The following is a 26244-nucleotide window of genomic DNA, read 5'->3' as shown; positions in this document are numbered from 1 at the left end:
GCGGACCCCACCCTGTCAGCACGACGCGCGTCTGTGGACCGTGGTTGGGCTGAACTGGGTTGGTTTGGGCCGTTTTCAAATCTTTTGGCCCAGGTAGCTTTCCCGCGTAGCCCAGTAATTCAAATCGGAATTTTCCAAATCCATTTAAATCCAATACTGGTTCCAACTTTAAAAATCCATAGCATCTGTTTGGCTTGGCCAAATTTAACAAACTTTATATTGTTGGAAAGCTATGGAAAAGTTCTACAACTTGGCATTGGTCTCACCTTGAGATCTGTTGTAGAAATAATGTGACAAAAAGATCAAGCCAGAGACTTTTGCACACTCAAACAATTCTTAAAAATCAACCAAAATAGATATTAAGTTAGTTCCAACTCCTAGAGCTCACATTTAACTTACACTAATTGTTTCTGCAAGAAAATGGTGTGGTCACTTTGCATGATCATGCTCTAGTTTAATTAATGGACAATAGAGCTAGTTTAGTTAAGTGATATTGTCTAAAACTATTATGTGAACCTCATGAAGTATTTTTACTTCATTTAAATCTTGGTCTCAAATGAATTCATGTGATGTTTGCACCTCTGGTTCAAACTCTCCTATATGAACATTTGGAGATTTAAATCATTTGTGGAGTTTCTTAAATGGTATGAGGTGGTCTACCTCATTTAAATCATTTTCTCAAATAATGATCATGAATGTTTGACTTAGGTCAATATGAATTCATGTATGATTATTTAAGAAGTTAAATCTTAAGAAGATTTCAATGAGAGGAAATTATTCCTCAAGAACTATATGGAAGTTAATTGTTACATATGTAATGAGAGGGATTTACTTTCTTCAATAAAGAAAACCAATGCACCTAACTATTTTATGAGTATGCTTAGCATAGTTTGTGTGAGATAATGATGTGCTTAGCATAGACTTTGAGTTTGTTTAGTGATTATACCTTGTATTTACATTTAGACGCTAGCACCGGAAACTACCAGGAGGAAGGAGAATTCTACCAAGAAGGGGAAGAAGAGAACTTTGAGAACTACCAAGGCAAGCTAATACCCTTGCAAAGTGCAAAGCCCTCCTTGGGCAAGGCACCATGATTCTTATCTTTAGTCTTACCATCCTTCCACCTTTATTCTAAACAAGTTTTACTTGATGGTTTTCACTAAGTTAATAATCAAATGGTATAGTGAATATAACCACAAGAGTAGCAAAGTGAGCAAAGCTATGTAGCACCCCTCATGATTAGTGCTAGTGCTAAATACTAAAAGTTGACTACTCTAGATGGGACATTTTGACTTGTTGAAACTTTGGAATGGTGAAGCATTCCATTGAATGATGTGGAGTTGATGGTGAACAAGAGAAGATAGTGATTTTTGATAAAACCCTGATATTGGTTTGAATGCGATACCTTTCCAATTTTTGAGTACCCCCACAATACCTGATTATGGGTAGGGCTTAACTGGAAGTTTATAGATTTTAGTATGAGTTCCCTCTGAACACACGTCATAGGGGTTATGCCGAGGCTGCCTCCGTTGATAAGATATGATGTGAATTGAGGTGAAATTGTACGGCCAAGCCCTGTGCAGTTCCCAGGTTAACAGTTGGTTTTCACTGGGAGGCCAAGCTCATGGGGAGAGGTGCTCATACTAGGATGTGTAAGTGAAAGGTTACGGTTGATGATCCGCGTACTGTGTTACGGTGACTCGGAGTTATTCCGACGGATGAAATCAAATGTTGTGGCACAAGTGTGCAACCTCTGCAGAGTGTAAATCTATTCGAATAGCCGCGTCCACGGTTACGGACGGTTGGAAGGGCCATACAGTTTCCGGTGTCAGATTTTTGAAAGCTTGTAGGAATATGAATGATGACTTGGTGACCTATTGGGAAGTTCACCCAATGATATGGGAATGACACTAATGTTCCCATTTGGGTTAGTTAGCACATGATCCAAACTTATGAATTAAAATTTGGCCTATGCAAGTTAAACTAGGAGCTTAGTACCTATAAGTTGCATCTTACAATAGTATTAGTTTGCAAGTACTTGAAGTACTTACGGCTTTGTCCCTGGCTATTCAAATGGCCAGAGTACGAGGAAGAACAGAACTATCAAGAGGATGATCAGCAGGACGCCTACGACAACTAGGAGTTTTCTGACGTCAAATGTTGGCCTGTGGACTAGAGAGTCCCGTTGTTATTATGCTTCCGCTATGTATGAACTTGTGTATGTTGTTGATTGAAAGATCAACTATTTGTGTAAGATGAATCATGTGATTCAAGATTGTAAGACATTATGGCTTGTAATAAATAATGACTGTGATATTCGACTATTATGCCTCGCAACAACATTATCCTGGGATTGCGATGAATGACATAATAGGCATCTGGACTTAAAAATCCGGGTGTTGACAGTAACGCCTTTTCCCCCAACCTGGTGACGAATATTCTTAAAGCTGCGACTCGCCCGGTTAGCTGCTGTCTTTCTTTCAACTTTGTTGGCTTTCTCATCATTACGATGGCCTGGATTTTTTCGGGATTTGCTTCAATCCCTCTTGCTGAAACTAAGAACCCGAGAAGTTCTCCTGTAGGGACGCCAAAAGAACACTTTGTCGGGTTCAGCTTGAGACAGAACTTATCGAGATTGTCGAAAGTTTCCTTCAAGTCCTCGATTAGCGTGTCCCCCTTTTTTGATGTTATGACGATGTCGTCGATGTATACTTGTACGTTTTTCCCGATCTGTGTTGCTAAGCATTTCTGCATCATCCGCTGATATGTTGCTCCCGCGTTTTTCAAGCCAAAGGGCATTGTTCGATAGCAGATCACGCCGTAAGGTGTGATGAACGCTGTTTTGACTTCATCTTCTTCTTTTAATCTGATCTGGTTATAACCAGAGTAAGCATCCAGGAAGGAAAGATGTTCGCATCATGCCGTGGAGTCGATAATTTGATCTATCCTCGGGAGGGGAAAGTGATCCTTTGGACAATGTTTATTGAGACACGTGAAGTCGACGCACATGCGAAGGACTTTCGTGTTTTTCTTCGGCACCAACACTGGGTTAGCTACCCACGTGGCTTCCGTATGTAATTCCTTGATGAAACCAGCTTCTCTGAGTCTATCAATTTCCGACAGCATGGCCTTGCGGTTTGGTTCCGAAAAACGCCCCAAAGGTTGTTTGATTGGTCTCGCTATTGGATCCAAGTTTAGGTGGTGCTCGGCAAGTTCCCTGGGTACTCCTGGCATGTCAGCTGGACACCATGCAAAGATTTTCCAGTGCTCATGGAGGAACTCGACGAGCGCGCTTTCCTATGCGAGGTCCATATGTGTCGCGATGGACGTCGTCTTCTTCGGATCTGTTGGGTGAACCTGTACTTCCTTTGAATCTTTTGCAGTATTAAAAGTTGATTCCTTATTAGGCCTCCCTACATCTGGCAGCACATCGTAGTTCGTCGTGAGTCTCGACGCCATGTACTCTGCTTGCATCGCGAAGGTTTCGGAGAGCCGATGAAAATCCTTATCACATTTATCGGCTAGCGCGAAGCTTCCCTTAACTGTGATTGGCCCCTTAGGTCCAGGCATCCTCCATAATAAGTATGTGTAATGTGGTACCGCCATAAACCTGGCATATGCTGGGCGCCCCAACAAAGCGTGGTACTGCGATGGGAAATCTACGACTTCAAACTCCAGCCTCTCTATCCTGTAGTTTTCTCGAGTGCAAAACTGAACGTCGAGATTGATCTTCCCCAATGGGTAGCTTGGCTTTTCTGGTGTGATCCCGTGGAAACGTGTGTCCGTTGGCTTCAGGTTTCCAAGGATATGTTCATCTTCCCTAGTGTATCTGCGTACATAAGGTTTAAACTGCTGCCTCCATCAATGAACACTCGAGATACATCGAATCCTGCAATCACTGCTGGTAAAATAAGTGTTGACTGCCCTGGTCGAGGAACTTGCTGCGGGTGATCCGCAAGTGTGAAGCCAATATCCTGTCCTGACCAATTGAGGTACTCGACTGTTGGTGGAGGCATCTTCTCTACCATGAACACCTGTCACGAAATTACTTTCTGCGCTCTATTGGATGGTCTGCCTTTCTGAATCATCGAGACCGCTCCATGGGAGTTGGGATCAATGTAAGGTGGTGGCGTTGGTGCTGCCGCAGTTCTGAGCTGATGTCGATTTTCGTCCGTAGTTGCGGAAGGAGGTGGTAGGTGGATCTCACTCCTAGGTCCCTGAGGGTTTCGACTCGCTGCCTGATTATTGGCTTGTCCGGCGAATCTCAACATTGCTTGAAAGTTTCGGCAATCATTCTGCAGATGCCCCGACTGCCTCTTCCCGTTATTGTCGACATAGAAATGCATCTGGCACGGGCCCTTCATCATATCCTCAGGGGACACGAAGGGTCTCTAAAACCTAGGCCCATTGTTTGGTCTGTTGTTTCGGGAATCATCTCTATTGTCGCCTCGCTGCTCGTTGCTCCTTTGATACTCATCTCTATTGTTTCCTCCAGCGCTTGCTCGAAACCCAGCCGAAATTTGGCCAGGTGCATCATAACCCAAAAATTGTTGAGAAAATCGTCGTCTATTTTGAAAATTTCGACTGCGGTCCTCCTCGGGTGATCTGTGTCGCTTATTATGCACGGCATCCTCGCCATCTGCCCATCTGTTTGCTATTTCCATTAATGCTGATACTGTCCTTGGGTTGGTTCTTCCCAAGTCCTCCACGAAATCTCCTCGTCGAACTCCTGCTACAAACGCATCTATCGCTCTCTCGTCAGATATGTTTTCTGCCGAGTTTTTGATGATGTTCCACCTTTGGATGTACTTCCTCATTGATTCATCATGCTTCTGTCAACATGATCTCAATTCCTCAAGTGTCGCAGGATTTTTGCAGGTTGATCGGAAATTCTTGACGAACACATCCTCGAAACTGTCCCAGCTGTCGATGGAACCCGGGGGAAGCTTTTTTATCCAAGACCTCGCGGCTCCACTCAAGTGTACTTGGATGCTTTGCATAGCTGTTGCTCTGATTCCTCCTATCAGCTTCACCGTCTTGAGGTAATCGACTAACCAATCCTCCGGATCTTGAAGGCCGTCGAATTTTTTGAAGTTATCGGGTAGCTTAAACCCTGAAGGAACTCGAGTTTTCCGGACCCTCCTTGTGAAGCATGGCAGCCCACACATATCTTCTTCATCTAATTCTGGGGAATACCGATGTTCCCTTCTATTCTGTCGGGCTCTGTCCACCCTTGCTTGCGCTGCTGTGTCTCTTGCCCCACTTGTTCTTTCGGGAACTGTTGCTGCTACTGCGGGTCGTGGACTATTTTGCCTTGCTAAACCTTCGGGAGGCGTTGATGCAAACGCTGTTCCCATGGCCCCAACTCCTGCCATGGCCATGTTGTATAATGCTTCCCTTGGATCTCCAGGAGGTGGCCTAGACGCAAGGATAAAGGCTTGTGTCGCCATATACCCAGCTTCCAGTGTTTTGAAGATAATGTTCCCTCTCGTGTCTATCGACATAAAAGACATGTCAAGGTTTTGGACCAGATTCTCTCTTTCTCCATCAGGTATGTTTTGCAACCTTGATCTTGCTCTGTTCCGAGCTTCCCTGTGGCTATCTCCCGAAGTTCCTGAATGTCGACTTAACTCCGCCCTTTGCCTGCTTGATGCGGAAGCTGCCTCCCTTCTTCTGTTCAAAGCGGCTGTCTGTTTTTCCAATTCTCTTCCAGCTCGAGCGAGCCTATATTGGTAAGCCTGCAATTCTTCAGTCGTAGCAGTTGTCGCCATTGGTTCTGAACCATCCATAGCTCTTGCGGCTCTATCCCATGCTGCTTGTGGAAGTTGAACTCTAACCCGCGGTGTAGGCCCGACGCATTTATTGCCTAAACCTCGCCTTAGGTCAGAGGGATCGACATATGGATTTCCCAAATCGTCGAAAGCCTCTGATGTTTCCTCCTGATCGCGACTTGCTTCTCCAATGGTGTAAATTTGATGATATTTTGAATTCTGTACCTTGCTGGTTTTGGTGACACCATCATAGAGATTGGTGAAGACCTTTCCAACAGTGATGGACTTGTCGATGAAGTCGAAGCTGTCGATGCTACTCGAGTAATCGCTTGTATAGGAGTCCACGGATGACTCTAAGGACATGTCGTTGAAGATCTTGGCGAGTTTTTCGCTTGCTCTGGTGCTGATGAAGTGTGGCGATGAAATCTCTTCGTCGCCTGACTCGACGGATGATGCTGAGTTTGAAAAATCGGGATCGACCGCCGATAATCCCGGCGAGATCGGAACTTCGAGACGGTACGCTCCTTCTTTCTCGACGCGGAAGTGGAACCTTCAGAACGTCATCTCCATGGGCTCCTCCAGATACGCATATGCATCCAAACGGGAGGTCGGGTGAGGAACAAAATCAACGAGACCAGTTTCGATCTGTTTACCTCTGTCCATGATGTTGCTTGCTATCGATGAAGTCGACGATCTTGAACGTGCCATCGAGATCAGCTCCTTGTCACCTCTAAATCCCACAGACGGCGCCAATTGACAAGGTATTAACTTGTCAATGACTACAAGTAGTAGACTAGGGTTTCGTTGGATGTAGAGGGCAAGTAGATCTCGAAGGTTTCAGCCGAAATGTACTCGACTATGTAAAAGCTAGGGTTTTAGAAACAACGATTCGATCCTCTCTTTGTCCCTCGACTCCCCCTTATATAGGAGGCTGATGTCTACTTCCCCCTCCTTTTCCTGTAGACAGTGTTGGGCCTCCAAGAGCAGAGGTTTGTAGAACAGCAGCAAGTTTTCCCTTAAGTGGATCACCCAAGGTTTATCGAACTCAGGGAGGAAGAGGTCAAAGATATCCCTCTCATGCAACCCTGCAACCACAAAGCAATAAGTCTCTTGTGTCCCCAACACACCTAATAGGTGCACTAGTTCGGCGAAGAGATAGTGAAATACAGGTGGTATGAATATATATGAGCAGTAGCAACGGTGCCAGAAAATAGCTTGCTGGCGTGTAGTTGATGGTGGTAGTATTGCAGCAGTAGTAACACAGGAAAACAAAGAACAAGCAGTAGTAACGCAGCAGTATTTAGGATCAAGGCCTAGGGATTAGACTTTCACTAGTGGACACTCTCAACATTGATCACATAACAGAATAGATAAATTCATACTCTACACTCTTGTTGGATGATGAACACATTGCGTAGGATTACACGAACCCTCAATGCCAGAGTTAACAAGCTCCACAATTCAATGTTCATATTTAAGTAACCTTAGAGTGCATGAAAGATCAATTCGACTAAACCAAGTACTAACATAGCATGCACACTGTCACCTTCATGCATATGTAGGAGGAATAGATCACATCAATACTGTCATAGCAATAGTTAACTTCGCAATCTACAAGAGATCATGATCATAGCATAAACCAAGTACTAACACGGATGCACACACTATCACCATTACACCGTGTAGGAGAAATAAAACTACTTTAATAACATTGCTAGAGTAGCACATAGATAAATTGTGATACAAAACACATTGCAATCATAAAGAGATATAAATAAGCACTTCACTATGCCATTCATTACAGTGAATAAGTATTCTGTGAAATATAGCCTAAGAGACCCACACGGTGCACACACTGTCACCTTTACACACGTGGGACAAGGAGTCTCCGGAGATCACATAAGTAAAATTCACTTGACTAGCATAACGACATCTAGATTACAAGCATCATCATATGAATCTCAATCATGTAAGGCAGCTCATGAGATTATTGTATTGAAGTACATAGGAGAGAGATGAACCACATAGCTACCGGTACAGCCCCGAGCCTCGATGGAGAACTACTCCCTCCTCATGGGAGCAGCAGCGGTGATGAAGATGGCGGTGGTGATGATGGAGAAGCCTTCCGGGGGCAGTTCCCCGTTCCGGCAGCGTGCCGGAACAGAGACTCCTGTCCCCCAGATCTTGGCTTCGCGATGGCGGCGGCTCTGGAAGGTTTCTGTGGGTTTCGTCGAACGCGATAGGGTTTTCGCGACGGAGGCTTTAAATAGGTGGAAGGGCAGCCTCGGAGGGGGCCTGGGGCCACCACACCATAGGGCGGCGCGCCCCCCCCCCCCCCTCTGGCCGCGCCAGGGTGTGGTGTGGGGCCCCCAGGGCTTCCCTCTGGCGGCTCTCGGGTGTTCTGGATGCTTCCGGGCAAAATAGGAACCTGGGCGTTGATTTCGTCCAATTCCGAGAATATTTCTTTACTAGGATTTCTGAAACCAAAAACAGCAGAAAACAGGAACTGGCACTTCGGCATCTTGTTAATAGGTTAGTTCCAGAAAATGCACGAATATGACATAAAGTGTGCATAAAACATGTAGATAACATCAATAATGTGGCATGGAACATAAGAAATTATCGATACGTCGGAGACGTATCAGCATCCCCAAGCTTAGTTCTGCTCATCCCGAGCAGGTAAAACGATAACACAGATAATTTCTGGAGTGACATGCCATCATAATCTTGATCATACTATTTGTAAAGCATATGTAGTGAATGCAGCGATCAAAACAATGAATATGACATGAGTAAACAACTGAATCATAAAGCAAAGACTTTTCATGAATAGTACTTTCGAGACAAGCATCAATAAGTCTTGCATAAGAGTTAACTCATAAAGCAATAAATTCATAGTAGAGACATTGAAGCAACACAAAGGAAGATTAAGTTTCAGCGGTTGCTTTCAACTTGTAACATGTATATCTCATGGATATTGTCAACATAGAGTAATATAATAACTGCAATATGCAAGTATGTAGGAATCAATGCACAGTTCACACAAGTGTTTGCTTCTTGAGGTGGAGAGAAATAGGTGAACTGACTCAACATTGAAAGTAAAAGAATGGTCCTCCATAGAGGAAAAGCATCGATTGCTATATTTGTGCTAGAGCTTTGATTTTGAAAACATGAAACAATTTTGTCAACGGTAGTAATAAAGCATATGTATCATGTAAATTATATCTTACAAGTTGCAAGCCTCATGCATAGTGTACTAATAGTGCCCGCACCTTGTCCTAATTAGCTTGGACTACCGGATCATCGCAATGCACATGTTTTAACCAAGTGTCACAAAGGGGTACCTCTATGCCGCCTGTACAAAGGTCTAAGGAGAAAGCTCGCATTGGATTTCTCGCTATTGATTATTCTCAACTTAGACATCCATACCGGGACAACATAGACAACAGATAATGGACTCCTCTTTTATGCATAAGCATGTAACAACAATTAATAATTTTCTCATATGAGATTGAGGATATATGTCCAAAACTGAAACTTCCACCATGGATCATGGCTTTAGTTAGCGGCCCAATGTTCTTCTCTAACAATATGCATGCTTAACCATAAGGTGGTAGATCGCTCTTACTTCAGACAAGACGAACATGCATAGCAACTCACATGAAATTCAACAAAGAGTAGTTGATGGCGTCCCCAGTGAACATGGTTATCGCACAACAAGCAACTTAATAAGAGATAAAGTGCATAATTACATATTCAATACCACAATAGTTTTTAAGCTATTTGTCCCATGAGCTATATATTGCAAAGGTGAATGATGGAATTTTAAAGGTAGCACTCAAGCAATTTACTTTGGAATGGCGGAAAATACCATGTAGTAGGTAGGTATGGTGGACACAAATGGCATAGTGGTTGGCTCAAGTATTTTGGATGCATGAGAAGTATTCCCTCTCGATACAAGGTTTAGGCTAGCAAGGCTTATTTGAAACAAACACAAGGATGAACCGGTGCAACAAAACTCACATAAAAGACATATTGAAAACATTATAAGACTCTACACCGTCTTCCTTGTTGTTCAAACTCAATACTAGAAATTATCTAGACCTTAGAGAAACCAAATATGCAAACCAAATTTTAGCATGCTCTATGTATTTCTTCATTAATGGGTGCAAAGCATATGATGCAAGAGCTTAAATATGAGCACAACAATTGCCAAGTATCACATTACCCAAGACATTAATAGCAATTACTACATGTATCATTTTCCAATTCCAACCATATAACAATTTAACGAAGAAGAAACTTCGCCATGAATATTATGAGCTAAGAACACATCTGTTCATACGAACCAGCGGAGCGTGTCTCTCTCCCATACAAGCATGATGTAATCCAATTTATTCAAACACAAACAAAAACAAAAACAAACAGACGCTCCAAGTAAAGTACATAAGATGTGACGGAATAAAAATATAGTTTCAGGGGAGGAACCTGATAATGTTGTCGATGAAGAAGGGGATGCCTTGGGCATCCCCAAGCTTAGACGCTTGAGTCTTCTTGATATATGCAGGGGTGAACCACCGGGGCATCCCCAAGCTTAGAGCTTTCACTCTTCTTGATCATAGTATATCATCCTCCTCTCTTGACCCTTGAAAACTTCCTTCACACCAAACTCGAAACAAACTCATTAGAGGGTTAGTGCATAATCAAAAACTCACATGTTCAGAGGTGACACAATCATTCTTAACACTTCTGGACATTGCTCAAAGCTACTGGAAGGTAATGGAACAAAGAAATCCACCCAACACAGCGAAAGAAGCAATGCGAAATAAAAGGCAGAATCTGTCAAAACAGAACAGTCCGTAAAGACGAATTTTAAAATGGCACCAGACTTGCTCAGATGAAAATGCTCAAATTTAATGAAAGTTGCGTACATATCTGAGGATCACTCACGTAAATTGGCATAATTCTATGAGTTACCTACAGAGAATTAGGCCCAGATTCGTGACAGCAAGAAAACAGTTTCTGCGCAGTAATCCAAATCTAGTATTGACTTTACTATCAAAGACTTTACTTGGCACAACAAAACACAAAACTAAGATAAGGAGAGGTTGCCACAGTAGTAAACAACTTCCAAGACACAAATATAAAACAAAGTACTGTAGCAAAATAACACATGGGTTATCTCCCAAGAAGTTCTTTCTTTATAGCCATTAAGATGGGCTCAGCAGTTTTAATGATGCACTCGCAACAAATAGTATTTGAAGCAAAAGAGAGCATCAAGAGGCAAATTCAAAACACATTTAAGTCTAACATGCTTCCTATGCATAGGAATCTTGTAAATAAACAAGTTCATGAAGAGCAAAGTAACAAGCATAGGAAGATAAAACAAGTATAGCTTCAAAAATTTCAGCACATAGAGAGGTGTTTTAGTAACATGAAAATTTCTACAACCATATTTTCCTCTCTCATAATAACTTTCAGTAGCATCATGAGCAAACTCAACAATATAACTATCACATAAAGCATTCTTATCATGAGTCTCATGCATAAAATTATTACTCTCCACATAAGCATAATAAATTTTATTAGTTGTTATGGGAGCAAATTCAACAAAGTAGCTATCATTATTATTCTCATCAAGTGTTGGGGGCATAGTATAATCACAACAAAATTTACTCTCCATAGTAGGTGGCACCAAAAGACCACTATCATTATAATCATCATATATGGGAGGCAAAGTATCATCAAAGAAAAATTTCTCCTCAATGCTTGGGGGACTAAAAAGATCATGAAAACCAGCTTCCCCAAGCTTAGAACTTTCTATATCATTATCAACAATGGTGTTCAAAGCGTTCATACTAATATTACTACCAGCATGAAAATAAGATTCCATAGGTTTTTTAATTTTCGCATCAAACAATCCATGTTTTAAATCAGGAAATAGAATAAGAAGCTCATTCTTGTCCATTATGCCAAACTAGTGTAAACAAGAAACAAAAAGATGCAATTGCAGGATCTAAAGAAAATAGCTTCGAGTACTTACAACGGCGGGAAATAGCTTAGTAGCCGAGATCCGGAGTGTGAGTACCTTTTACCTTTCCTCCCCGGCAACGGCGCCAGAAAATAGCTTGATGTCTACTTCCCCCTCCTTTTCCTGTAGACAGTGTTGGGCCTCCAAGAGCAGAGGTTTGTAGAACAGCAGCAAGTTTTCCCTTAAGTGGATCACCCAAGGTTTATCGAACTCAGGGAGGAAGAGGTCAAAGATATCCCTCTCATGCAACCCTGCAACCACAAAGCAAGAAGTCTCTTGTGTCCCCAACACACCTAATAGGTGCACTAGTTCGGCGAAGAGATAGTGAAATACAGGTGGTATGAATATATATGAGCAGTAGCAACGGTGCCAGAAAATAGCTTGCTGGCGTGTAGTTGATGGTGGTAGTATTGCAGCAGTAGTAACACAGTGAAACAGTAAACAAGCAGTAGTAACGCAGCAGTATTTAGGATCAAGGCCTAGGGATTAGACTTTCACTAGTGGACACTCTCAACATTGATCACATAACAGAATAGATAAATGCATACTCTACACTCTTGTTGGATGATGAACACATTGCGTAGGATTACACGAACCCTCAATGCCGGAGTTAACAAGCTCCACAATTCAATGTTCATATTTAAGTAACCTTAGAGTGCATGAAAGATCAATTCGACTAAACCAAGTACTAACATAGCATGTACACTGTCACCTTCATGCATATGTAGGAGGAATAGATCACATCAATACTGTCATAGCAATAGTTAACTTTGCAATCTACAAGAGATCATGATCATAGCATAAACCAAGTACTAACACAGATGCACACACTGTCACCATTACACCGTGTAGGAGGAATAAAACTACTTTAATAACATTGCTAGAGTAGCACATAGATAAATTGTGAAAAAAAACACATTGCAATCATAAAGAGATATAAATAAGCACTTCACTATGCCATTCATAACAGTGAATAAGTATTCTGTGAAATATAGCCTAAGAGACCCACACGATGCTCCCACTGTCACCGTGACTCACGTGGGACAAGGAGTCTCCGGAGATCACATAAGTAAAATTCACTTGACTAGCATAACGACATCTAGATTACAAGCATCATCATATGAATCTCAATCATGTAAGGCAGCTCATGAGATTATTGTATTGAAGTACATAGGAGAGAGATGAACCACATAGCTACCGGTACAGCCCCGAGCCTCGATGGAGAACTACTCCCTCCTCATGGGAGCAGCAGCGGTGATGAAGATGGCGGTGGTGATGATGGAGAAGCCTTCCGGGGGCACTTCCCCGTTCCGGCAGCGTGCCGGAACAGAGACTCCTGTCCCCCAGATCTTGGCTTCGCGATGGCGGCGGCTCTGGAAGGTTTCTGTGGGTTTCGTCGAACGCGATAGGGTTTTCGCGACGGAGGCTTTAAATAGGCGGAAGGGCAGCCTCGGAGGGGGCCTGGGGCCACCACACCATAGGGCGGCGCGCCCCCCCCCCTCTGGCCGCGCCAGGGTGTGGTGTGGGGCCCCCAGGGCTTCCCCCTGGCGGCTCTCGGGTGTTCTGGATGCTTCCGAGCAAAATAGGAACCTGGGCGTTGATTTCGTCCAATTCCGAGAATATTTCTTTACTAGGATTTCTGAAACCAAAAATAGCAGAAAACAGGAACTGGCACTTCGGCATCTTGTTAATAGGTTAGTTCCAGAAAATGCACGAGTATGACATAAAGTGTGCATAAAACATGTAGATAACATCAATAATGTGGCATGGAACATAAGAAATTATCGATACGTCGGAGACGTATCAGAGGCGGAGCCGAGGGATTCGTAGTATACAAATTTACAGAGTCCGGGAGGGTTTCTGACCCGTCCCGCAAGATTAGAAATAACACTTCCTATTACAACTCTAGCTTTCCTTATCACCATCTTGGGCTTCCGAACTTTATATTCTTCGATACGTGGGCCTTCAGTAAACCCCGGGTACTATCTTCGGCAGGCCCATTGGGGATGCCTATGTCACCTGGTCAGAATTTTAATAACTTAGGAAATGTTTAGAAAATAATAAAATTATGACATGTGGGTCCAAATTGTTAAACTTTTATTATATTTGTATAATTTTCAGAAATTTATTTAAAATGAATTAAATTCTGGAAATTCATAAGTAATTCATTTTAAATCAGAAAAATATAAAATTATATATCAAAATGTTCAGAAAAACAAATCCTATTTAATTATCCATGTTTCATACATGCTTGAACCAATTAAACATCAAGCCTTAGTAGAAACCCTAATTCGACCCCTCTCATGTGTCGGAGTCGATGCCGAACCCCCCTCTTTTTCCGTCGATGCACCTAGGGTTTAACCGAACCCCTTTAATATGACATATCATCATATTGTATGTGCATTGCATTGTACCATGTCTTGATTGTGCTCTTCCATTTCCGGTGTTTTGGTTCTTCATCGATAGGGACCGAACGCGAGCCTGAGATCAACGCCACCGAAGAGCAGCATCAGAACAACGAGGGACAAGGCAAGCCCTAACCTGGTTCATATATGGTTTCGAAATGCTTTTACTTCTGGTTCTTACATATTGCATCTGCTTCAAATATGTTTTATCGGCAGTGGTAGATATCCTATGTGTGCATGTTCCATCTTTGTAGCCCAAAGTTCCTGATCCATTGTTCCCAGCAAAACTAGGATGAGCTTGTTCGCATCGCTAGAGCCGTATATGTGTTATGCTTAGCCATGCTTAGCTGTTGAAGTCTGATCCATCCGGTTGATGAATCAGAGCTACGAATGAACCTAGTTTGACTGGATGACGTGGTAAGATCAGTGATGATGTTAATAAACATGCTAAAGGCTTGGATGGGACGCCACATGGGGATGTGGTGATTTGACTCGTTCTCGCCGATACTAGGACCTGAGTTCTCGCCTTCGGAACCAAGACTGAGCGTACAGCCACACGGGGCCCATGGGAACCCCTTGGCCCGAACTTACCTAGCTTACCCATGAGTCAATTAGTTTGCGAGTTCCATTTGCCATACGCATGGGGGAAGAAGTGGCAAAGGTTTTCAAAGTGCATCATACAGGGCGTGGCCGGGGTGAAGGATGTTGGAGGCATTGAACTGGATCCCCTGCACACAATGACCGGGACCGCCTCGGAGAATGGCTAACTACGATGACGGAGCTCCCCAGTTAGTTTGACTCATGGAATAGGCGAAGTAAGGGAAAGGTTTTGGTCGACCACCCTCTGTCAGCACACCAAGGAAGTGTGTTAATCTATAGTGGCATTAAGAGTCGGTCGGCGCGTGTGGGTAAAGTTGTACACCCCTGCAGGGTAAATCTTTTCGAAAAGCCGTGTCCACGGTTATGGACGACTTGGTGATGGATTCTGTGATCATAGACAACTTGAACCTAATCGTAAAACTTGATGTCAATGTGTGATAAGGATCCCTTGTCAGGTTGTCGAGGGGGTGATCCTAGGTGATAGGTTCAGGTGATGATGAAGATTCGGTGGATTCAACACGATGATCTTAGAGCTAGAGTTGTTATCGCTCTCTTATCTCTTTTGAAAATGGTCTGAATAGACGAGCTTCTGCTCCCTCCTGTTTACAAAGGAAAACTGGCTTTCCGCAAAATAAGCTCCACATAAAGCCTCGCATACCCGCTTTGCTAAAAGGTTGTACTAAGTCTTGCTGAGTCCTTGTACTCAGCCTTGCATGCTTTGTTTCAGACGAAGTCCTTCCAGCAGATGGTGGTTTCTACCTCGATGTCGACGAGTAGTTTGGAGTTCCTCAGGCGGCAGCCTGAGACTTATGGGCTGGGACGTCGCCTTATGTTATGTCCTCTTAGGCCCTTTGCAGTCTTGTTATATAGATAACATAATTTTCTTTCCGTTGCTTGTTGATTTGTGGTCAGTGACCTCTGCGTGTAATAAATTTGGATCTTAACTCTGCTAAGAGTTGTAATATATTTTCTTTCAGTCGTAGAGTCACTGTTGTGTTACCGATTCTCACCCTGTAGGCCCTAGAGATCTAGGTTAGGCTTATGCCAGATGTGATATCTGGGTTTGTCTAGCGCCGACCTCCGGGGGTCCCCACATTTAGGGTTTTAGGGAATTGGTGGGAACTCAAAATTTGGATCAATACCAAGGGTAGATGGTGGCTACCTAAAGTACCATCACTCCCACTCTTGGTTTTGTGAAGATTAGACTTGAAATGAAGAAAAACAAAAAGGTAAATATTGGAATTGGGATCTAGTGGTGCAACATTGGATAGGGTACAAGATCAAGTGAAAAATATAGGTTGCAAAGGTGTTATGGAACATGCAAGACTTGAAAGTTGTAGAGGGTGTCGCATAGACGAGATCCATGCCCCGAGGTCACCTATAACAGTGGTGGGTTCTTAGAGATCAACTGCCGAAGTTTGAATCTTTTAAGCCTACCAAAACAGATTTTTGACATGGCCTCAAAACCAACAAGGATGAGTGGGTATGTGAGGGATCTGGTCCAAGGTAAAGACATGGTTGGGAAGTGCTCATGACAAGGTAGGTCTAGGACCAAGTCCATTGCCCTAGAGGGCAAGCGGTAGCTTAATCCAGGGGCTCCAAAATGGAACCTGATAACAGTTTTAGGACATAGCCATATTTGTGAGGTACGAGGGTTTGTGACTAGGATAAGGGAGAAGGATATATTAAGAAGTGGATGATATTCAAACTTGAATAGAATATAGGGTGAGCTAAAGTGCATTACAGAGATGATCCCAAGATAGGTGCATTCAGGGTTCCATAGATGGAAAGGTTTTAGTTAATGTGTTGCTAGTTGGTTTTCACCAAGGAGGTTTATGTGATGGAAACTCAAGACAAAACTCAACAAGCAAATCAAGACAACACATCTATCAACAGACCAAAGCAATTCATTATAACAAAGATCAAGGCAATTCATCTAATTAGTCTTAAGAAAAAGTTTTTGTTCCCCCTGATTTTTGCATTCTGGACAACTTAACAAGATTGCAAAAGTTGGGGTGTGACAGCTCTTCCACCCTTAAAATAATATCGTCCCGAGATTACTAAGCGTAGGACTAGAGAGGTTTTATAGGTTGACTTAAGTTAGACTCCAACTTCCGATAGACGTGCAGTTGTCAAGAAAGGTCATAACTTCAGCTTCCGGGAGACACGATAGATCTTCTGTCGAGGGCAAACTTCACGAAGAGGTTGACTACCCTATACGGTGTTAGATTTGTAGCTTCTTAAAGATACTAGAGGGGTCCATGATTCCGGGAGAGTTAGTGTGTCCCAACGGTGCTTTAGAAAGGTCGGATGTCGTTATAGTTAACTTAAGTTTTAGCGGAAGACAAAGTCTTCCACCCTTAAGATTGTTTGTCGAGGGTTCTGAAGAACTCAGAGCTTCTGCCACAGGTCTTGTTGAGCGCTTTTCGAAGAAGTCATCGATCTCCTGTCTTGAGTTGAAACATCTTCAGGGGCGATGTGCAATCCACAGCTTCAAGAGGCACTCACGGTGTTTTCTAAACCATAGGACGCACGGTAAGTTAGTAAGTTGATGAAACGCCTGGTTGGTATCCATATGAAGCAACAACAAAGGTCGTCGAAGATAATCTTCAGCTTGAGGGTCGGTGCTGACTTATATCAGCTAAGAAGTGAGCGAGTAAACTAAACTTAATCTTGAGTCTTGAGGTATTTTCAGGAGCTTTACTTGATGAGGACCAGATGAACCATGTGATGTAGCTTGGCTTTGACACTATTGTTCTCTCAGCTTTGCTAGACGGTGTGTTAGAGAGTGGTTTCAATAAGATATCCTCGAGGTTAGCGCGATTATACTCCAAGGTTAGACCAAATTAGTATGGCTTCTCGCAGAGGTGCAATCACTTTTGAAGGTAGGGGCTTCTGCTTCATTGGCGTAGTAGAGTTGCTTCAGCTGATATTGAAAGAAGTTAGCGTAGATGGGGGTTTGAGTTAGTTTTTCTGATGTTTGAAAATCAATTGCTAACAGTGTTAGAGTTAGAGTCTTTCGTTAACCTATCCAACTACCTAGTAGCTAGCAATTTATCGACGAGGTAGATGACGATGAAAACATAATAGGGAGGCTTTCTAAGCTAGGTTATCACACCAAGAGTGTTTTTCAGACCTAAAGATCAAGACAAACATACACACAACAAACATATAAAAACACTCAAGGCAACACACTTAGGGACTACAAGAAATTATCAAACCAGACATGGTACTCTAAGTACCCAGGAATGCCTAATATGTGGGGGTAGCTCAATCAAAGCGATTGAGTGTGTCCTATTCATCCTATAGGTTTGGAGGCTGGTCACATATGCTGCCGTCTTCATCTGGCTGACAATGTCTTCAACAAGGGCTCTTGAACTAGTTGGTGGTGACGCATTCCTGGTGTTGGGTCGTTGATGTTGAGGCGAAGGCGAAAACTGTGTAGAACTTAGGGTCTCATCATCCCGAGGATATGAGGTCTTCAGAGGTGTAGCTGTTGAGGTACTCCCGAAGTTGACAACTTCTGGTAGCTGGCCTAAAAATTTACTAGTCAAGAACTGAGGACTTGATCCCAGACGACTGCAAAAAGGTGCAAGTCCACGGAGGAACAAGGTCAGATCTTTGACATACTTTGGTGACAACCACAAACATGATGTTATCATCCCTATATGCGTACGTATGGGTTGGAATCCAACCTTCAATAGCTGTTGTTGGAGATACATGAGACTTCCCGAAGGGTTGATCCATCTACGGCTTTGATTCTCCGGGTCTAATTTGGGGACATCGTCCAATACCTAGTTTTGGAAGGGGATGCGATAGTAGAGTGAGAAATTTTTAATGGTTTTGGTAATCAGAGACCAAGGTAAGAATTAGAAGTTTTGAAGAGATAAGAAAATTGGAAGCTATTATTCCATCTACTAAAGGAAGAGTTTGTTTTGTAAATAGTTTTGTCCAAGTAGTTGTTTCTTAACTAATGTCCATGCGAACTAAGGTCTCCTACAGTCAGGATGGCTCTGATACCAGCTCTTTGGGGACCCCGGACTAGCTGTTCGAAATACCCGTTATGTATACAGTTCACGATCCCATGATCAGTGTGCCGTGAACACATAACCGAACTGATATCAAAGTTACATCATCCATTACAAAATGGAATAAGAAAATTACAATAAGGTCTCATGACCAATATTTACATATTAGCCTCGAACGGCCTAACTTAACATCAGAGTAGCAGAATCACTTCAACAGCGCAGAGCCCAAGTCATCTGCCATAACCCTACAGGCAACTGACTGGGAGAACGTTCCTAGCTCGCATAGACGTCGTACAATCCTTCTTCATTTGTTGAATTCCTCCAAGTCTGGCCAAGTAAATAGCCAGGGACAAAGCCGTGAGTACATTTGGAATTGCACTCGCAAACCATCAAGAAGGTACTTTGCAAGAGTGCAAGATAAGTGCTAATCTAGATGACAAGAGGGAAGAGCTAATTTCTCTTGTGGAAATAGCATGTAGAAGAGAAGTAGTTTCTCTTGTGGATAGAAAGAGAAATAGTTTCTCTAGTGGATGTAGCATACCAAAATCACAACTAAAGGGGACACTAAGAAGATCCTATGACATCTCTATATCTTTGTTGAAGAAGATACTTCAAAAGAGTTCTACAACATAAAACACTAGGATGGGAGTAACCCAGTTTATTTCCTTTCCGACCATCTCCATATGGTCAACCAAACCATTCTAGTACCCTTCCGGTACTCCGAAAACAAGTTCCTTTTTCCTTTGGTAAACACTTTCTCAAACAAAACTCATCAGGCTAAGCAACAACCATTTCAACTGTCCATGACCGCGGACACGGTTATTCGAATAGATTTGACTCCGCAGAGTTTGCACACTTTTCCCACAAGATCCGCGAGTTTATCATGTGGGCATCATCCCCGCATATCAACGATGCCATGACAAAAACTCGGACATAGCCTTTCGCCTATTCGACTTAGCACGGGATCCTACCCTATGGAGTATGTACCTCCCCGACACCGTGGCAGCTCACCTCACTTTGAGCGTGGCTCCACCGCCAAGCCAGGAGACCCATAGTGTCTTCTAGACGGGTAGCCCCTAAGGCATCCCGTTATACGATTGTCTCCACCTACGACAACCCGGACTCGGGGGTAACCTTACCCTTGTGTAATTGTGCGGTGTCCCATGCTAAGAAGAACAAACTACGAGCTAGGTAATTGGGTGTCAAGGAGATCCACATACTTAAGGTAAGCATGCATAGACAACACAAGTGGAACTAACTCAAGATGGATCAAGGGACAATAATAAAAAGAATATAACAACAACAAGTAACACAACATTAAGAGATCAAAAGATGGCTTGCCTTGGTTGGCTTATTTGTCCCTGGACTTCTTCAAATTCTTCGAATCCTTTCTCTCCTTCAAACTCGACAATGCCCGAATCTATCGTCGTGAATTAAAAAGGAACACAATCAACACATTTCACCAACAAGACAAACATGCAACAATCAGAAGCTAACTACTCAAGTAAGGTCTAATATTGAAGATGCTAAGGACTTATAGTCCTTACAAAACAACTTTAACAATTTGTTTTAAGAAAACCCCTTTTATTTCTTTTAGAAAAAGCAAGAGAGTCTCACAAAAATTAGCAATTGCCTATGTGGTTATTACCACGGCATAAACATCCCCTGGTAGGTCACACTATCAAGAAGACAAGTGCAATGCTTAGGTCTAAAAAATATTCATCTTTTATTTTCAAACATTTTTGAAGAGGTAGAAATCATTTCTCTCTTTTATTTTGTTAACAAAACACTACACCAAAAATAGAAGTAAACCATATACCGCCAACATTTGAAATCTTAAGCAAACAATAAAAACTTGGTTTAAGTTGCAGAAGGTTTTGTTTTGCAAGAAAGAAACATAGGTTGACCATTTTTCAAGAAAAGAGGTGGTCAAAGATTTTAAATAAACAAAAGGTTTTGGTTCAACATCTCATGTGACATACACTAAACACAAACAGTAACCAATTTTCAAGAGCAGAGGCTAAAAATAATTATCCTAGAAGGCCAGTACTTAAACAAGGCTAACAAAATTGGTTTCACTCAAAAAGGTTAAATTTTTAAATTTAGGAATTAACTTGAATCTGAAACATACATAGAGCAAGATACACATGCAAAAAATTGTAGAAAAATAAAAAAAAACATGGGACCAGTGGCATTTGAAAGATACTGAAATTTCTGATTCAAGGCAATTGGTTTCATCCAATTTGGGTTTGTGGATCTGGAGATAATTGCGATTTAGTGCCACTGGTTTTGAAGCAAAAACAGCAAATTTCAAATTTTTAAAAAGGGGCGGGAAACGCCTGGGCCACGCGGTTTTTGAACAGTGGGCCAGCCCAGCAGGAATTCCAGGTGGAGGTGGGAAATAAAATAAAATAAAAAGAGAGGGGAGAGGGGGCCGGGGTGGGCCAGGCCACTTGGGCTGACGTGGCCCAAACGGCCATGCAGCCCACGATCGGGACGACCAGGGGGTCGTCGTCTTTCTCATATGCTAGTTTGCTTCCTTATGAACCACATTGTTTTCCAAAGGTACCATACTTTGCTTCCTACTCAACTGAACTTTGCTTCTATGAACAAAATACGATGTTTACATTGATATTGTCAGCTACTTGCTTCCTCCATTGCTCATGTTAGTGCTCTACAACTGCTGCACCATCAAACTAAGTTGACGCAGATTCCTGCAGACGTCATACTCACGGTTTGATTTGCTGTATGGCCCTCAACGGACAAGGCTGCACCAGACTTGTCTCTTAAGTCTTGACAGTTGCTTGCCGAAGCAACAGGATTGATGCGTGGCGCCGATACTGCGGTGAAGGAAATATCCTACTATGAAGCACTCTAATTGTAGATCATGGGAAGCAAATACGTACGTGGTAGGAAACATGTACTATGAAAGGAATAAGCATGTTCCACAGAAAGGTTCCACATAGCAAAATTGTATTTCAAACTCTATTTGATGTTTGCTTCCAGCTTAACTGATCCTATTCAGTGCAGCCACGGAAGCACCACGACGAGCAGAGGGACAAGAGTGACGAGAAGATGAATTTGGTTGCAAGCTTGTGGCTCTGTCGCCGTGATTGCCGCCGGCTTGTGTTCCTTCCGAATCGCGATAGGGCTGTCGTCAACGGTTGAAGGCTTGAAGCATCAAACGACCTGCTTCTTCGGACGGATCAAAGACGTCACCGGCAAGGCTGAGACGCCTCCGATGCCTACTTCTGCCGGCTGCCTGTTAGTCCTGCCCCGACGACGTCTCTCCACGGCGGAGCGGCACGTCTGCCGGCACACGAGAAGGTGAGTTGGAGGTGTAAGCTGGATGAGGCGCTGTGGTGGCAACGAAGGAGCTTCCAGCGAGCAGTGGCGCGGGGCGGCAGCGGCAGCGGAGCGAGACGAGAGGGGCAGTGCGGGGATGCAAGGCGATGCGGGGAGGGGATGGAAGCAGCGGTATTCTCGCTATTTTTCAGGAGAAGTTTCCGGCGGTGACGATGGGGAGTCAATGCGCTTAATTATGGGAAAATCTCGTCTCACATCGGTGCCATTATGGGGAAAACCTGATGCAAATCAAATCGTAGATTTGATATGAGATCAACAACATCGGGGAGGTCCGACAATTTGCATCCCATCGGACCCCGATAGATAGTATTTACCTAGATCTATACGTATATAACTTGCAAACTGAAATGTACCACTAAATTAAGATATTTTGAAAAAAAAAACTGAATACAGGAAGAAAACGGCTGCTGCATCTATAGATATTTATGCCAAATCTTGCATGACTTGATGCTATATCTAGAAGACTACTGATGTAATGGTTGCTAAGCTGATTCTGTCCAACAATGAGATCCAAAATATCATTCAGTTATAACCATTAGAAGATACATTGCATTATATTCAAAATAGGGATTACAAATCACCAACCTGCTTATGAATTAAAACGAATAATGCTTCCATGCTCATCGTCGGCCGGCATGGCCACCTCATTAGGTATTGCAAGGTAGAGTGGCTAGAAGATGCCTGTGCCGACGCTAGCATGGCGGCCTCATTAGGTATTGCAAGGCTAGAGTGGCTATAAGATGCCTGTGCCGGTGCTGGGTCATTGATTAGCTGGACTTTCGAGACGGTAAGAAACACCACCCCAGGATCAACATTTTAGATCTCCTAGTCTACCTCGGCGATGATAGTGCACTTCTTGCCAACTGTGCAGAAATGGCAGCGGGGACAAAATTAGGACGGCCCTGCGTAAGTGAATCAAGAAGAGCTGCTTCTCTGCCTGTGAGAGGAGTGCTGTTCTCTTCGAGGAATGTGAAATGACCAGTGACGGGCATGTTATCAGCATTTGTCTCCACGTCTGTTGTGCTGACCTTGAGCCTGTACCTGCATAAATCGGCGGCTTTTTAGCAAACACATACATGTGTGACACAATTCTACCTGTGTTGTTTGTCTGTAGTGGGGAAGCTCGGGCACCAGCGAGAAATTCCAGTCTGAACCTTATTTTTCCAGCACAACTTGCAGGGATGGAACCACCAGATGTTTGGATCATCCACCTTGGTGACTACTATATTTAGTTTGTACTTGTTTCCCTGCATAATTTGGCGGCTGCAAGTTTATTTGTGTGCCTGCCGGTGCAATGTAGCTGGAGGAGAGGCTTACCACGATTTCATCATCCTCTTATTTAGGGCGTAAAGGCTGCTCTCAGCTGCCTCACTTTTTGCAATGTTGAAGTTTTCCCAGTCTATTATGTAGAGCTTGTCTCCAAGGCAGAAAGCGTTATATGTAGACCAATCCTGGGTATTTGTCAATGAATATACAGAATATAAGGTGTGGCCCAGGTTACCTTTCGCCAAGAGCATCTACCACAGGGATGGGTAAAACCAGAAGAACAAACAAACCAGGATTAGAAGAACTTACACCATAAAGCGATGCCAATAGAGGATCAAAGAACCTCCCAACCGAAAGATTAATAAAAGGATCAGAGGTCAATGAAGAACCACCCGGATGCATCTGAATATTACCTGCAGAAAAAAAAACAGCAGGCAACCCATTAGTGCAGGAAGGCAGACAACTAACAAACTAAACTAATTTAGACATATTCTTTGCAAAAGAAACAACCGCTTGACTGAAAACTGACATTCTTATGATGAGAATTTCCATAAACGTATTAGTAGTAGGAAGAACCATGTAATTCATGTGAAATACATCATTTGAAACATTAGCAATACTTTACTGTTTCAGAGATGATGTTAGTAACTGTATAATACTGCAATCATGCTGGACATGTCAAGATCAAAAGCAAGAAATAATTAATATGTAGTAGGTTGATCTTGTAGTTAGTCTGAGTAGGTGCATAATATGTTCTACAAATTTTGACCTACAGGAGATAGGGAAGATCCAACTGGAGATGACTACAAAATAGACTCCACAACTTCAAGAGCATTGCCTAGGTGAAGTTCTGATAAAGTCCTGGTGAGCTGGCACCTCAAATTTAAAGGGCAAGATGAAGAAAAGGTTCAGTTTTAATAGCCTTGTCTAATTTTCCATTCTCCTAAGATAGTGATGCAATTTCTTACTTCACAATAATAATGGATAATCTGAAGTTTGTTGGATTATCACTTATTGTTATAATCTTTGCAGATAACATCTCAGCAAGGTGGCCCTTTGCCTATCTACAAATAACATCACAGGTTTGTGTGTTTCAACGTTTGATTACTATTTTCTTGGTTTACATATCCCACCAGAAGCACCAAGAACTCATGTCATTACTGGGTTGCTATACTATGTTTGTGTTCTCCAAATTAGATAAAGCCAAAAGAGAGGGAAAAAGACATCGATGCCTTCATAGAAGGCACACTCTGAAGCATCTGCAGAATGGTAATCAAGAGCAACATGAAGAGAATCGGTAAAACCCCACTACCACGAAAACAAATGCAAAAAGGCTATGCTAATCACTGACACAGATGTGGAAATCTATTTTGTAGAGCAAAGCAGCCATGATCAGTGTGCAACACAGAAGTACAATTTCAGTAGGTAGAAGAGGCCAACTATATTTTTTTTTAAAGCAAGCATGCTTTGGCATCTTGATACACCCTTTTTACTGATTCTTATACGATTTAGACAGTCAAAAACCCTGATGCTATTCCCATTACATGTAAAAGGGAAACCTACAGGATACAGCTGATTACCATCTGACAAAACCACATGTTATCTATATTATAACCGAATGCATGTAAAAGATCCTTACACGTACCAAAAAAAAAACAACGCTAGAGCTATGTACAACTATCTAGGATGTAAAGGCAGAATACAACTACAGAAAACTGCAATCTGCCTTAACTATAACTGCGCCACCTATGTAGGCGACTGGTTTAGTATTTCTTCCTAGGCACAAGTAATCTAAGAATTTCAAATTTGCAGAGGCAGGAGAAACCACAGGCAAGACAGAAGAGGAAATTACCGCCGACAGCGGCATCACGAACCTCTTCGACAGGGCAGTTGCCTAACCTTATCTCCCGCCTCCGAGCCTCTGCATCAGACCATAGAGGGAAGACAACAGTGTGGCCTGAAGGAACCCAACTTGAAGAAGCGATAACAGACGGAACCAATGAGGCAACAGAAGGGCAATGGTAGATCCACCCCGCCCGAGAGCAGGAACCGAAGGACCAGTACTCCGCCCGCGCACCAACGACGAAGCGCAAAGAGCCAGCAGCCATCAAAGAAACAACAGAGCCAGCAGCCGGCAAAGGAACACCCACAGCCGTCGAAGACCAGTCACGGCCAACACCTACAGCAGGAGCAACATATTGCAAACCACGACCCTGGAGTGGAGGGGGAGAGTGTTAGGATTAAGCATGTCGTACACCGGCACGGTGTCGTATATGGTTTGTATACGTGTATGTGTCCGGGTAGGATTAGTATTGATCTCCTAGTCGGTTTGTCTCATGACAAGCTTAGCCTTTAAATAGACGTGAGATCCCCTGTAATCTGTACCGTGAGTAAAAGCAAGAAATAAAGGAAGAAGAGAGGTGCGATATGCACCTTGAGCAATCCAATCAGTTTTTGCGTATCCGTGCAAGTGGTACTAGCTGAATCGTAAAGGCTCGATCTAGCTAGCAGCATACGTACGTGCGCGGAAGTAATCGCGTACGTGCGTGCGTCTCGCCGGAATAGCGTCTTGCTGGTATCGTCGTTTATCGTCGCTCACGCCGGAAAGTACACGGCGTGTCGGGCCAGTTCTAACAATTGGTATCAGAGCCCGAGTTCATCGTTCGTGATCTGCTGAAAGTACAAGGAGGTCATGGAGATGGTCAAGGTTGGCGAGACATCGGCACCGGTGGTGGAGACGGTGGGGGCGGCTTTGTATCCGCGCCTCGATCGCAAGG

General features: G+C 43.1%; 1 long non-coding RNA gene across 3 annotated transcripts; it reads left to right on the top strand.

The window, feature by feature from the left end:
- The first annotated feature begins 23927 nt into the window (after nucleotides 1-23927).
- On the top strand, nucleotides 23928-25692 carry LOC127326892 (uncharacterized). 3 transcript variants are annotated; one of them, XR_011744033.1, is made up of 3 exons: nucleotides 24099-24373; nucleotides 24500-24764; nucleotides 25280-25692. It is a non-coding gene; the product is annotated as an uncharacterized lncRNA (long non-coding RNA). The 3 variants fall into 3 exon arrangements; XR_011744032.1 differs by lacking the exon at nucleotides 25280-25692 and adding an exon at nucleotides 24844-25049 and having other exon boundaries at nucleotides 24101-24373; XR_011744031.1 differs by lacking the exon at nucleotides 25280-25692 and having other exon boundaries at nucleotides 23928-24373; nucleotides 24500-25049.
- Nucleotides 25693-26244: the final 552 nt, after the last annotated feature.

This window comes from Lolium perenne, chromosome 4 (assembly GCF_019359855.2).
Source record: "Lolium perenne isolate Kyuss_39 chromosome 4, Kyuss_2.0, whole genome shotgun sequence".
Taxonomy (NCBI): Eukaryota; Viridiplantae; Streptophyta; class Magnoliopsida; order Poales; family Poaceae; genus Lolium; species Lolium perenne.
This window is presented reverse-complemented; position numbering and strand designations above follow the sequence as displayed.